Source organism: Somniosus microcephalus, chromosome 10, assembly GCF_052327205.1.
Source record: "Somniosus microcephalus isolate GS21.2 chromosome 10, FLI_Smic_1.0, whole genome shotgun sequence".
Taxonomy (NCBI): Eukaryota; Metazoa; Chordata; class Chondrichthyes; order Squaliformes; family Somniosidae; genus Somniosus; species Somniosus microcephalus.
The window spans coordinates 54,010,519-54,025,235 of record NC_140996.1 but is presented as its reverse complement, the minus strand read 5'-3'; positions in this window follow the sequence as shown (position 1 = coordinate 54,025,235).

The window sequence follows — 14,717 nt, the reverse complement described above, 5'->3', positions numbered from 1 at the left end:
TTTATACAGCATTTACAGGAGACATCATGCTAGTGATGCATCTAGAACGAAACTGAAACTAAACCAAACTGCTTGTCTCTGTCACATGACCTCTGCTGGTCAGGCATAAGTAATCAATACATGCAAACATGCTGATAAGGCATCATAATCAAACAGGCAAATAACATCACTATTTGCTGATATCATTACATCTCCCTTTCTTAAAGCAAAAGTATTTTACTTTTAACTAACAACATGTTTTCTTTGTATTAATCTGCATTTTAACTGTAACACTTAATGAACTTACATTATCATTATCATGATCAAGGTTTTTTAACCTTGCTTTGTGTGTTCACATGAAATATGTAAATACACTAGAACTTGAAGAAAGAATAAGATAACATTACTTCCTTCTATAACAATAGTCCTTAAATTGGCTCAATGAGTCTCTCAGGAGGCTTCATGTGTCTTGAGGATTTTCTGATTGATTGTCCTTGAATCTGAGTTGTTGCCACAGATGATGGTTTCTCAGCTGTGTGATCAGGTTGTTCAACAGTATTAGTCTCTTGACCTGCTGTGGCTGGTCCCATGAGAAGATCTCGACGATTTCTTCTCAGAACAGCACCCTCATCTGTCTGAATGGTGTATGATCTTGGTTGAACTTCACTCAGGACAGTTCCCTTCTGAGTCCATATGTTTGTTTTGTCTTTGAACCTTACTTGGTCACCAGTGTGGAGTTCAGGTAGGTTTTGTGTTCCTCTATCATAGTAGTACTTTTGCTTTTCTTTCTGTTGTTCTTAGAATTTCCTCACTTTCTCCCCCTCTTTTGTTTTCAGGAGGTTCTCCGGGATGGGTAGGTTTGACCTTAGCCGACGTCCCATAAGGAGTTGGGCTGGTGACATATCACACTCGAGCGGCGTTGTGCGGTATACAAGCATGCTCTGGTAGAAGTCAGTTCTACTGTCTTTTGCCTTGTACATCAGTCTTTTCACTGTCTGGACCGATTTTTCCACTAGACCATTGGACTGTGGAAAGTGAGGACTTGACGTTGTGTGGACAAAGTCCCACTCATTGGCAAAGTGTCGGAAACTTGCATTGTAAAACTGGGGTCCGTTGTCTGTGAAGACCTCACTTGCCACGCCATGTCTGGAGAATATGGCTTTCATACATGTTATCACAGCATCTGCAGTGGTGGTGTACAGTCTACAAACCTCTGGATACAGGGAGTAATAGTCTGTGACTACAAGATAGTCCTTCCCTTGACATACGAATAGGTCAGCGCCTACCTTCTGGTAAGGTCTGTCTGGCGCTGGGTGTGGCTTTAGTGGTTCTACCGGATTGCTTGCTCGATATTTCAGGCATATTGTGCAGTTTGACACCTCATTTGTCACATCTTGGTTGATTCGTGGCCAGTACATCACCTCTCGTGCTCTTTTCTTACACTTTTCGATTCCCAGATGTCCTCCATGGATCTTTTTTAACATCTCTTTTCTCAGACTCTTTGGGATAACTATTTTACTTCCTTTGTAGATGATGTCTTCGACCACTGATAGTTCCGCCCTGCAGTTTCAGTACTCTGCCATGTCAGGTGAGCAGTCTTGCTTCATGTTGGGCCATCCATCCAAGATGCTTTTTCTCAGTCGTCTCATTGTTTCATCTTTGTTTGTCTCAGTCTTTATGAGCTCCATTTTTGCATCTGCTATGGGCAGTGCAGTTGTGATCATGTCCACGTAGGCGTTCACTTTTTCATCCATTGTGGTGTTTGCGGGCTCACTTGGGTCAAAAGCTCTGGACAACGTGTCTGCTGTATACATCAGTTTACCCGGTGTGTACGCAACATTCAGTGTATAGCGTTGCAGCCTGATCATCATTCTTTGTATTCTAAGCGGACAGCTATTTAGTGGCTTTTGGAACAATGCAATCAAGGGCTTATGGTCAGTCTCTACACTGATTGCTTGTCCTGCCACAAACTGGTGAAATCTTTCACAGGCATATGTGATGCTGAGCAGCTCCTTTTCTATTTGAGCATATCGCGTCTCCACATCTGTCATTGAGCACGATGCATATGCAATAGATTGCCAGTAGTCATATTGTTGCAGCAGAACGGCACCGAGCCCACTCTGTGATGCATCTGATGATATCTTGATGGATCTCGCTGGGTCATAAACCTCAGAACTGGTTCCTCTGTGAGCAGTTTCTTTAGATCGCTCCATGACTTCTCATGCTCATGATTCCATTCCCATTCTATGTTCTTTTCAGTTAGTCTTCTCAGTGGCGCCATCTTTTCTGAGAGGTTGGATATGAATTTCCCCATGTAGTTGATCATTCCATTAAACCTCTGCACGTCCTTTTTGCATTGTGGCTTTGGCATATTCTCAATGGCGGACACCTTTCTGGGATCTGGTCTGATGCCCTCACTGCTAAGGATATCTCCCACGAATGTCAGTTCTGTCACCCCGAGCTGGCATTTCTCTCTATTCAGCTTCAGGTTTGTTTTCCTTGTTGCTTCCAGTACTTTTTTCAGTCTCTCATCATGCTCAGTTCTCGTGGTTCCCCATACTATGATGTCATCCATTGATGTATCAACTCTCTCCAGGTGCTCATAGATCATATGGATAGTTTTGTGATACACTTCAGGAGCTGAGGCAATGCCAAATGGTAACCTTAGGAATCTGTATCTGCCAAATGGACTGTTGAACGTGCACAGTCTTGAACTTGCTTCATCCAATTTCATCTGCCAAAATCCTGATGATGCATCTAACTTGCTGAAATACTTTGCATTTGCAAACTGCGCCATGATTTCCTCACGTGTAGGAAGCTTGAAGTGCTCTCTCTTTATTGCTCTGTTTAGATCTCTTGGATCCAGGCAAATTCTAAGCTTTCCATTCTTTTTGTCCACTACGATGAGGGAACTCACCCACTCAGTTGGCTCATCTATCTTTTGAATCACGTTCAGGCTTTCCATCCTGTCCAACTCTGCCTTCAGTTGCTTTTGAAGAGCAAACGGGACTTTTCTGCATGGATGTATGACCGGTGTCATACTTTTATCTACTCTGATCGTGTGTTCTCCTGGAATGCAGCCTAGACCCTTAAATAGGTCTTTGTACTCTTTCATGAGTTCATCATAGACTGTCTCTCCTTCGCTTTCCACAATGAGGACTCTATTTACCAGGTTCAGTCTCTCACAGGCTTTTAAACCTAGTATGGCTTGCACATCCTTTGGCACCACGATTAATGCTAGCGTGTGCTCTCTGTCCTTGTGTGTTACTTTGACAATGCATCTTCCTTTCACTGGTATATCAGTACCTGAGTATCCTGTCACTTTCACTTTTATTCCATGTATCTTTGGTCTGGGTCTAATTTTCTTAAAATCAGTCTCTGATATCACAATAACTTGTGCTCCAGTATCCAATTTAAATGGAATGTGTATGTCATTCACTTTTAGTGTCAACATCCAGTCTCTTTCTTCTTTTTTGTTTTCAGACACAACATGTACATTGAACTCCTCTATCTCGCTTTCATCTACTGTATGGACCTTGCTTTGTTGCACTTGGTTGTTACAGCAACGGGCATAATGGTTGTTTTTGTTGCAACTATTGCATGTTTTACCATATGCTGGACACTTTCTTGGTGGATGCTGTGTACCGCATCGACTACATGTCTTTCGATTGCCCCTTTCATTTTTGTTCGCTGGCCACGCCTCTTTTTTCACATTGGCGCTCTTTTTGTTAAACGGTTTGTGTCCGTTCTTTCTCACTGCATCCACGTTGCAGCTACTGTCACTGAACAGCTCCTTTGCCTGCAACTTCACAGTCTCTGTAGCCCTACACAGTGCTATGGCTTTTCCCAGGTCTAGATCTTCCTCTCTTAGCAGTCTTTCCCTTAGACCATTATCCGGAATACCACACACCAGTCTGTCTTTTATCAGCGAGTCTGTCAGTCCCCCAAATTCACACGATTTGCTTCTGTTTCTCAGTTCAGTCACATACTGATCAATAGACTCACCCGTTTTCTGTACACATGTGAAAAATCTGTGCCTCTCAAACATCACGTTACGTTTAGGTATGCAGTAGGCCTCAAACTTTTCCATTATTTTATCTAGCTTCATTTTGTCTCCATCAGCAGCAAATGTGAAGTTATTATACACTTCCAGCGCTTCATCACCCACGACATGTAAGTACAGTGACGATTCCTTTTATTACTTTTCTCGTCAGCTCCGATTGCTGATAAATACAACCCCACACGTTGTTTGAATCTCCTCCAATTTTCAGCCACATTACCTGTCAACTGAAGCTTCACCGGTGGGAGTAAACCTTCCATTTTTCACTTCGTTAGCTATTCTCTAATGGTAAGTAACGATGTTCTCTTTTGGCTTGCTAATCTGTGGAGAGCTGATTTAACTTCAGATTTTTCCTCTTCATCTCTTTCAATCCCACTTCTGACACCATGTATTGATTTCTTTGTGGGTTCAATGACGAGACATTTATGAAAGAGAATGTCTTTTAATCTAAAGTCTGTTCAACTCTTTATACAGCATTTACAGGAGACATCATGCTAGTGATGCATCTAGAATGAAACTGAAACTAAACCAAACTGCTTGTCTCTGTCACATGACCTCTGCTGGTCAGGCATAAGTAATCAATACATGCAAACATGCTGATAAGGCATCATAATCAAACAGGCAAATAACATCACTATTTGCTGATATCATTACACAGGGCTCCACCTGATCTATCAAGGTATCTGAATCGCATCTTCAGCAAGCCAATTGTTTGCTCAATAATGGATCTGGTGGAAATGTGGCTGAAGTTGTAGCGCTCCTCAGCTTCGTTGGATGGCCTCCTGAATGGCATCATTAGCCACATCTTCAGGGGATAGCCCTTGTCTCCAAGTAGCCATCCGCAAAGTTGATTTGGCGGACTGAAGAGCGGAGGCAAACTAGATTGCCGCAGGATGAATGAGTCATGGCAAGTGCCAGGGTACTTGGTACAAACATGCAAAATTTCCTGCTTGTGGTTACGTACCAGCTGCACGTTGAGAGAGTGGAAGCCCTTGCGATTCACAAAAATACCTGGATTGTGATGGGGTGCTTTAAGGACCACATGTGTGCAGTCTACTGCACCCTGCACCCTTGGCAAGCCTGCTATATTAGCGAATCCAACTGCACGCGCGGTTATACTTGCTTGATCCTTGGAGATGTTGATGTAATTGTGCGCCTTTGCAAAGAGGGCATCGGTTACTTGCGTGATGCAAGTGTGTGCGGCCGACTGGGACATGCCGCTGATGTCTGCTGTTGATCCCTGGAATAAGCCCGAAGCAAATATGTTGGTGACTTTTATGGCCACTGGTAAGGGGTGTCCACCCACTCCTCTGGGCTCCAGGTGTTGGTGCAGCAGTGCGCAGATGTCACCCACTACCTCTCGCAAAAGTCTCAGCCTCCTTTGGCACTGCTGCTCACTCATGTTGAGGTAGCTCATCCTCTGTCTGTAAATCCTCTTTTGGGGGTATCTCCTGTGGTGATGTGCTTCCTTGCGCTGGTGCCTTCTGGCCTTTGCAGCTTCAGGTGGGTGAGCAGCAGGTTGGCACTCCTGTTGTTGCTGCTGCTGTTGGTGCTGCTGTTGTTCCAGGTTCTGCTGCTGCCGAATCTGATGTCCAGGAGGAAAGGAAATAAATGGTTCCCATGCTGCTGGCATATACCTCAATTGAGGAAGTGCTCAGTCAAGGTGGTGAGAGAGTTTTCCCAGGAGGTCACAGTGGAGATGGATCTCAGCTTCAACACTTCCAAAATCAATAGATCTGCAAAAAGTTCTCCAAGACCTGAGAAAAGAAAGTTCTGCCACCTGCAAATGATCATTGTTGAAAACTCCATATTTATGGTGGAGCTGCAGCTGTTAGGAAGCCATCCACTTGTGAGCCCGCCAGGATTAGCTGGCATGTTCCAGGGGAGACATGCAGCACACTGGAAATGTGGTAAACTTTGAAAGGCCTCTCAAAATGGGATTATAGAGGTACTTAAGTGGTAGCAGGCGGCCACAGCTGGGGGCCCATATGAACGGTAGACCAAGCAGTCAGTGGGTGGGGGCGGGGGCGGGTGGAATGCTGTCAGAAGGGGTCAGGGCAGATGGTGAGGGTGAAGGTCAAGGCCATGATTGGGAGGAGGGGGAAGGATCTGTCAAAGTTCAAGAGATGTGTAGCCAAGGGATGCCCAAGGCTTCCTTGTGAGGCTCAGTGGAGCACTCCAGCTCCTCTTGGCTCGCAAGGAAACCTAAAATAGAATGTTCTGGGCCTCTTCAGGATGCGGTTCCTGACAGGATTGCCTGATGGGAGCTGATACTGCCACCCTCCCTGCTCAGGTCACATCTTTAAATTGCAGATCGGGTCCTGATGACATCATCGGGCCTGAACTGCATATTGAAACTAGGACCCCGCTTCCTGCTGCTTACCTCCTGAAAAAAGAAGTTAATAACGTGACTTGGCAGGAAGGCAACAGGATGAGAGATGGTTATTATCATCATTATTTTACCTGCCACCCCAGGTATACCTGAATGTCGCTTGGGTGGGCTTGGATATTTTTCCAGTGCCCTTGGGGTTGTTTCGCCCCCAAATTAGTGCTATTTGCCCATGGCAGCACGGTGGCATAGTGGTTAGCACTGTTGCCTCACAGCGCCAAGGACCCGGGTTCAAATCCGGCCTCGGGTGACTGTCTGTGTGGAGTTTGCACATTCTCCCCGTGTTTGCGTGGGTTTTCTCCGGGTGCTCCGGTTTCCTCCCACAGTCCAAAGATGTGTGGGTTAGGTTGATTGGCCATGATAAAAATTGACCCTTAGTGTTAGGGGGGATTAAATACGTGGGGTTATGGGGATAGGGCTTGGGTGCGTTGGCTGTCGGTGTAGGGACCGGGTGCTAGGGTTTGGATGATCAGCCATGATCTTGTTGAATGGCAGAGCAGGCTCGAAGGGCCAAATGGCCCCCTCCTGCTCCTATCTTCTATGTTTCCTTCTAGGAAATGACTGCCACTAGGACCAATTTCTCCCTTTATACATCTGCTCTAAGCAAGATCAGATAAGACTGTCTAGGGTGGCAGAACTTTGCATTATTCAAAAAAGAATAAATACAGCTAGCTCTCCAACTGGAGGGCAAGCACGTACCAGACCTACTGAAAGAAGAAACATCCAAAGATTGTGTCCTGAATTGAGGGGAGAGACCTCCAAACAAAGAAAGAGGATATCCTGTCAGATTAAACCAGTGCCAGCATGAGATTCCTTGTTTATTAACCAGTAAAACAAATGTACTTTCAAATAGTTTGTAACTGAATGAGCATTACATAGATAAAGGAATAGTGGTAAGAAAAATGCTCTAAGTTTCTGCCTCCTCTGTTCTCAGGATCCCATTTTCTAAACATTTACAGATAGCTGGTGTAAAATGGGATAATATCAGTTAAGTAACAATTTACTTTCGTAGCAGGTTTGCAGACATCGGCCCCGATCTTGACTGGGATGGGTTTTCAGAGCCTGGGCGAAAGGGCAGGGTAGGGAGTTGTGGTCGGGAAACTCGGAAATCCGGGTATCCCCACACGCTGTGGTGTTTTAACTCAATATCGAGAGGGGGGTCGGCGACCTTGTGGGAGGAGATTTCAGCGATTCTGGCAGGGTGATCCACACATGAAATGATGGTAGCAGTTTGCTTGGGGGGCAAACACTTCTGCTCCTCCTGGCCCACAAGCAGTGCTGAAAAAGCATTTAAGAACATAGGAAATAGGAGCATGAGTTGGCCATTTGGCCCTTCGAGCCTGCTCCGCCATTCAATAAGATCATGGCTGATCTTCTACCTCATCTCCACTTTCCCGCACTATCCCCATATCCCTTGATCCCTTAATATTCAAAAATCTATTGATCTCCTTCTTGAATATACTCAACGACTGAGCCTCCACAGCCTTCTGGGGTAGAGAATTACAAAGATTCACCACCCTCTGAGTGAAGAAATTTCTCCTCATCTCAGTCCTAAATGGCCGACCCCTTATTCTGAGACTGTGGCCAGGGGAAACATCCTCCCTGCATCTACCCTGTCAAGCTCTGTAAACATTTTGTATGATTCAATGAGCTCATCTATCATTCTTCTAAACTCTAGAGAATATAGGCCTAGTCTACTCAATCTCTCCTCTTAGGACATCCAAGGAACCAGACTGGTGAACCTTCGTTGCACTCCCTCTAAGGCAAGTATATCCTTCCTTAGGTAAGGAGAGCAAAACTGTACGCAATACTCCAGGAGTGGTCTCACCAGGGCACTATATAATTGCAGTAAGACTTCTTTACTCTGATACTCAAATCCTCTTGTATTTAAGGCCATTCACCTCTCCAACACAGCCGTCCTTGCCTCCCTTTAGCTGCCGGGTTTCCCAAGGCTCAATAAACTTGACTGGCCAGGGTTAAACCTGGAAGAGAGATAAAATATGCACAGTGATTATTAGCAAAGGGTCTTCTGTGTCCTTCTGGGCATGCACACTGCATGGGGGCGGAACCTAAACCCTGTCCCGCCCCCACCAGAACCGCGTAAGCTCACCCGATGTTGCGGCTAAGCGTGTGCACCGGAGGTTCCAAATGCACATGCGCCTTGCCGCAGGGCTGCAGCCTGTGGCAATAACCACGCTTTCATTGCTGTGGAGAAGGTGAGTGGATCAGAGCTATGGTGAGGAGAGGGGATCGGGGAGGGTGGGGGGAGGAGAGGAGAACGGGAACCGTAGCATAGTGGTAATGTCACTGTACAAGTAATCCAGAGGCCTGGACTAATGGTCCAGAGCCGTGAGTTCAAATCCCACCATGGCAACTGGGGAATGTAAATTCAGTTAATTAAGTAAATCTGGAATAAAGAAACCATTATCAGTAATGGTAACCTTAAAACTACCAGATTGTTGTAAAATCCCAGCTGGTTCACTAATCCCCTTTAGAGAAGGAAATCTGCTGTCCTTACCTGGTCTGGCTTATATGTGACTCCAGACACACAGCAATATGGTTGACTCTTAACTGCCCTCTGAAATGGCCTAGCCACTCAGTTGTACCAAACCATTATGAAAAATAAGAAAAAAAATGGACGGACCACCCGGCATTGGCCACGGCACCGGATACGGACACAGCAACGGCACACCCAGCCCGGTCGACCCTGCAAAATCCTCTTCACCAAGAGTGGCTCGGTAGCTACTGACCAAAAGGCTGAGTCCTGAAGGACATAACTGTCAGTCTGGTCCTGCGACAGGTAGTGAGAGAACCAACACAAGGGGAAAAACCTACTTGACCTCGTCCTCACCAAACTACCTGTCACAGATGCATCTGTCCATGACAGTATTGGTAACAGTGACCACTGCACAGTCACTGTTGAGACGAAGTCCCATCCTCACACTGAGGATAGTCTCCATCGTGTTGTATGGCACTACCACCGTGCTAAATTGGATAAATTCAGAATAGATCTAGCAGCACAAAACTGGGCATCCATGAGGCGCTGTGGGGTTACAGAATGTGGTGGAATACAATTCTGCTGCTGCTGATGGCCAACCCTGGTTCAATAAGGAGTGTAGAAGAGCATGCCAGGAGAAGCACCAGGCGTTCCTAAAATGAGGTGCCAACCTGGGGAAGCTGCAACACAGGACTACATGCATGCTAAAAAGCAGAATCTTCATGCTATAGACAGGGCTAAGCGATTCCACAATCAACAGGTCAGATCAAAGCTCTGCAGTCCTGCCACATCCAGTCGTGGACTACTAAACAACTAACGGGGGGGGAGGAGGAGGCTCCATGAATATCCCCATCCTCAATGACGGTGGAGCCTAGCATGCGAGTGTAAAAGACAAGGCTGAAGCATTTGCAACCATCTTCAGCCAGAAGTGCCGAGTGGATGATACATATCGGCCTCCTCCTGCAGTCCCCACCATCACAGAAGCCAGTCTTCAGCTAATTCCATTCACTCCACGTGATATCAAGAAACGGCTGAGCACACTGGGTACAGCAAAGGCTTTGGGACCTGATAACATCTCGGCTATCATGCTGAAGACTTGTGTTCCAGAACTAGCCGCGCCTCTAGCCAAGCTGTTCCAGTACAGCTTCAACACTGGCATCTATCCGACAATGTGGAAAACTGCCCAGGTATGTCCTGTTCACAAATAGCAGGACAAATCCAACCCGGCCAATTATCGCCCCATCAGTCTACTCTCAATCATCAGCAAAATTATGGAAGGTGTCATCGACAGTGCTATCAAGCGGCACTTACTCACCAATAACCTGCTCACTGATGCCCAGTTTGAGTTCCACCAAGACCACTCAGCTCCTGACATCATTACAGCTTTGGTCCAAACATGGACAAAGGAGCTGAATTCCAGAAGTGAGGTGAGAGTGACTGCCCTTGACATCAAGGCAGCATTTGACTGAGTGTGGCATCAAGGAGCCCTAGCAAAACTGAAGTCAATGGGAATTGGGGGAAAAACTCTCCACTGGCTGGAGTCATACCTAGCACAAAGGAAGGTGGTTGAAGGTCAATCATCACAGCCCCAGGACATTGCTGCAGGAGTTCCTCAGGGCAGTGTCCTAGGCCCAACCATCTTCAGCTGCTTCATCAGTGACCTTCCCTCCAACATAATGTCAGAAATGGGAATGTTCGCTGATGACTGCACAGTGTTCAACGCCATTCACAACTCCTCATATATGAAGCAGTCCATGTCTGCATGCAACAAGACCTGGACGACGTTTAGGCTTGGGCTAATAAGTGGCAGGTAACATTCGCGCCACTGAAGTGCCAAGCAATGACTATCTCGAACAAGCGGGAGTCTAACCACCGTCCCTTGACATTTAACAGCATTACCATCACCGAATCCCCCTCTATCATCATCCTGGGGGTCAACATTGACCAGAAGCTTAACTGGACCAGCCACATAAATACTGTGGCAACAAGAGCAGGTCAGAGGCTTGATATTCTGCAGCGAGTGTCTCACCTCCTGACTCCCCAAAGCCTTTGCAGAATCTACAAGGCACAAGTTAGGAGTGTGATGGAATACTCTCCGCTTGCCTGGATATGTGCAGCTCCAACAACACTCAAGAAGCTCGACACCATCCAGGACAAAGCAGCCCGCTTGGTTGGCACCCCATCCACCACGTTAAACATTCACTCCCTCCACCACCGGCGTACCGTGGCTGCAGTGTGTACCATTTACTAGATGCACTGCAGCAACTTCCCAAGGCTTCTTCGGCAGCACCTCCCAAACCCGCGATCTCTACCACCTAGAAGGACAAGGGCAGCAGGCGCATGGGAACACCGCTACTTCCAAATTCCCCTCCAAGTCACACACTATCCTGACTTAGAAGTATATCGTCGATCCTTCATCGTCGCTGGGTCAAAATCCTGGAACTCCCTCCCTAACAGCACTATGGGAGTACCATCACCACACGGACTGCAGCGGCTCATGAAGGCAACTCGCCACCACGTTCTCGAGGGCAATTAGGGATGGGCAATAAATGCTGGCATTGCCAGCGACGCCCATATCCCATATACAAATAAATAACTTCTGGGGACTTGTGCCAAAATTATAAGAGCTGTCCCACAGAGTAGTCAAGCAACATCCTGACATAATGATACTCACAGAATCACACATTTCAGCCAACATCCCAGACACCTCCATCACCATCCCTGGGTGTGTCCTGTCCCACTGGCAGGACAGACCCACCAGGGGTGTCGGCACAGTGGTATACAGTCGGGAAGGAGTGGCCCTAGGAGTCCTCAACATTGACTCCGGACCCCATGAAGTTTCATGGTTCAGGTCAAGCATGACCAAGGAATCCTGCTGGTTACCACTTACCGCCCTCCCTCAGCTAATGAATCAGTGCTCGTCCATGTTGAACACCTCTTGGAAAAAGCACTGAGGGTAGCAAGGGCACAGAATGTACTCTAGTTGGGGGACTTCAATGTCCATCACCAAGAGTAGCTCGGTAGCACCACTATTGACCAAGCTGGCCAAGTCCTGAAGGATATAGCTGCCAGTCTGGTCCTTCGGCAGCTGGTGAGAAAATTAACACAGGGGAAAAACTGACTTGACCTCGTCCTCATCAATATACCTGTCGCAGATGCAATTTTCCATGACAGTATTGGAAGTAGTGACCACCGTATAGTCCTTGTGGAGATGAAGTCCCGTCTTTACACTGAGGACACCCTCCATCCTGTTGTGTGGCACAATCATCATGCTAAATGGGATAGATTAAGAACAGATTTAGCAGCTCAACCCTGGGCATCCATGAGGTGCTGTGGGCCATCAGCAGCAGCAGAATTGTGTTCCACCACAATCTGTAACCTCATAGCCGGGCATATCCCTCACTCTACTGTTAATATCAAGCCATGGGACCAACCCTGGTTCAATGAGGAGTGTAGAAGAGCATGCCAGGAACAGCACCAGGCATACGTAAAAGGAGGTGCCAACCTGGGGAAGCTGCAACACAGGACTAGGCATCAAGGGGTATCTCTCTTCTTCTTCTTAGGCAGTCCCTCGGAACCGAGGATGACTTGCTTCCACAGTAAAAATGAGTTCGCAGGTGACTGATGAGTCCAATGCGGGACCTACAGTCTCTGTCACAGGTGGGGCAGACGGTGGTTGAAGGAGTGTAAGGGGTTTTTCTCTCTGAGGTCGCAGAGGTTTCTCTCGCCAGAGGCCTCTCTCTCTCTTTTGCACAGTAAAACCTTGAGTGGTTTGACCCACTTGCCCCTTAGGTTCTAGACACTGGACTTAGGTGCAGGAACTACAATGCAGAGAATACTCTTATAGACCAAGTTTAATGAAACAAAATGAAATTTTATTGCATAAGGAAAAACAAATCAAATGCAAGCAAATGAGAGGGTACATGGGAGGGAAAAACAAATCATAACAATACAGTACTAGCTAAAATAGATACAGGCATATTATACTTTACAAAAGTCATCATGAAATAGGAAAATACACGGAACATCGAGGGACAACAACTCATGTTAATTATACCCAAAATACCCACCCCCTTAAACCTATCTAGATCCGATTATGAAGGGCCAGAAACATGCTCACCAATCCAGCTAGGAATTGTAAGGTTTTGAAACAGGTCTGCGTTTTGATCCTTTCAGGCGTCCTGTCTCCTCGTGGTCAGCGCTGCGGGCTGCGAGCTGCGACACGCCTTCCCTTCCTCGAGGTGAAGGTCATGGACAGGCTGGATCTCTGCGGGCCTGGGCGTTGGTATGAAGGAAGGTCAACTGTTTGACCACTTTTAAGAGGTCTCTTCTAGCCAGTTACCATTTTCACATAGGTTTTCTCTGTAGGGCTGCTGCCCTCTTGTCTCGTCAACGGCCCGGGGTTTGTCGACGATCTCCCGATGGTTACCCCGGGGTGGGACGCAGGCTCGAATTGCCTTCTTGATGGCTGTTTCGTCTTCTTCAACGGTTAATCGCTGATCTCTCTGCTGATGGCTGATCGCTGCTGATGGCTACCCCGGGTTCCCCAAATATACTTCTCAGGAGAAGCCTTTATCTCCCGCCAAATCAAGGTTAGTCTTTGTTTAACTTTTGGCGGGCTTGTTGCACAGCGGGTTGGTTATTATATTTAAACTGCTTTTGGGATGGCCGGTGATGGCCATCTCTGGTCTGCAATGACCTGCATTGCTTCGAATGTCTTCTTAATGCATTTAATGGGTCTTTGATGCTCCCCTTATGAATAAGAAACTGTTTCCCTTTGTCTGGGTAAACATTTAGATGGCCTTTATCCACAGGCCGATCTGACTGGATCTGCATCCAATCTTTATGTATGTGTTAATGTCTGGTTTTGTTCTCTCAGAAACGGCTTCCAGAACTTACTGTGGGTTGAATCCACAAAGGCTGTCTGGGGACTGCAGGAACCATTTTAAAATGTCCCAATAAGTCAGTCACGGGGTCTGGCGGCCATTTTATATGCCCCTTTTTCCTGGGCTTCTTTTAAAAACAGTCTTTAAAACAGGGCTTCTTCTGCCAAAGGACCCTTATAGTACAATATTAATTTTGCGGAACTTACAGGGGCAGGTGGGTGGGGTGCTTGGGTTGACGTGCGCTTCTTGCGCTGCCTGCGCTTGGCTTCCGCTTGCTCCCAGCAAAGAGACTCGAGGTGTTCGGCGCCTTCCCGGATGCTTCTCCTTCACTTTGTCCGGTCTTGGGCCAGGGATTCCCCGGTGGGGATGTTACACTTTTTCAAGGAAGCTTTGAGGGTGTCCTTGAAGCATTTCTTCTGGCCACCTGGGGCTCTCTTGCCGTGCTGGAGCTCCGAGTAAAGTGCTTGTTTTGGGAGTCTCGTATCAGGCATGCAGACAATGTGACCTGTCCATTGGAGCTGATTGAGCATGGTCAGAGCTTCAATGCTGGGGATGTTGGCCTGAGCAAGAACACTGATGTTGGTGCGCCTATCCTGCCAATGGATTTGCAGGATCTTGCGGAGGCAGCATTGTTGGTACCTCTCCAGTGCTTTGAGGTGCCTGCTGTACATGGTCCATGCCTCTGAGGCATACAGGAGGGCGGGTATCACTACTGCTATGTAGACCATGAGCTTAGTGCTGGGTTTGAGGTCCTGGTCTTCAAACACTCTCTTCCTCAGGCGACCGACGGCTGCACTGGCACACTGAAGGCGGTGTTGGACTTCGTCGTCGACGTCTACCCTTGTTGACAGTAGGCTCCCGAGGTATGGAGGGGTATGGGGGGAGAGCGGGAATATGGTATTGAGA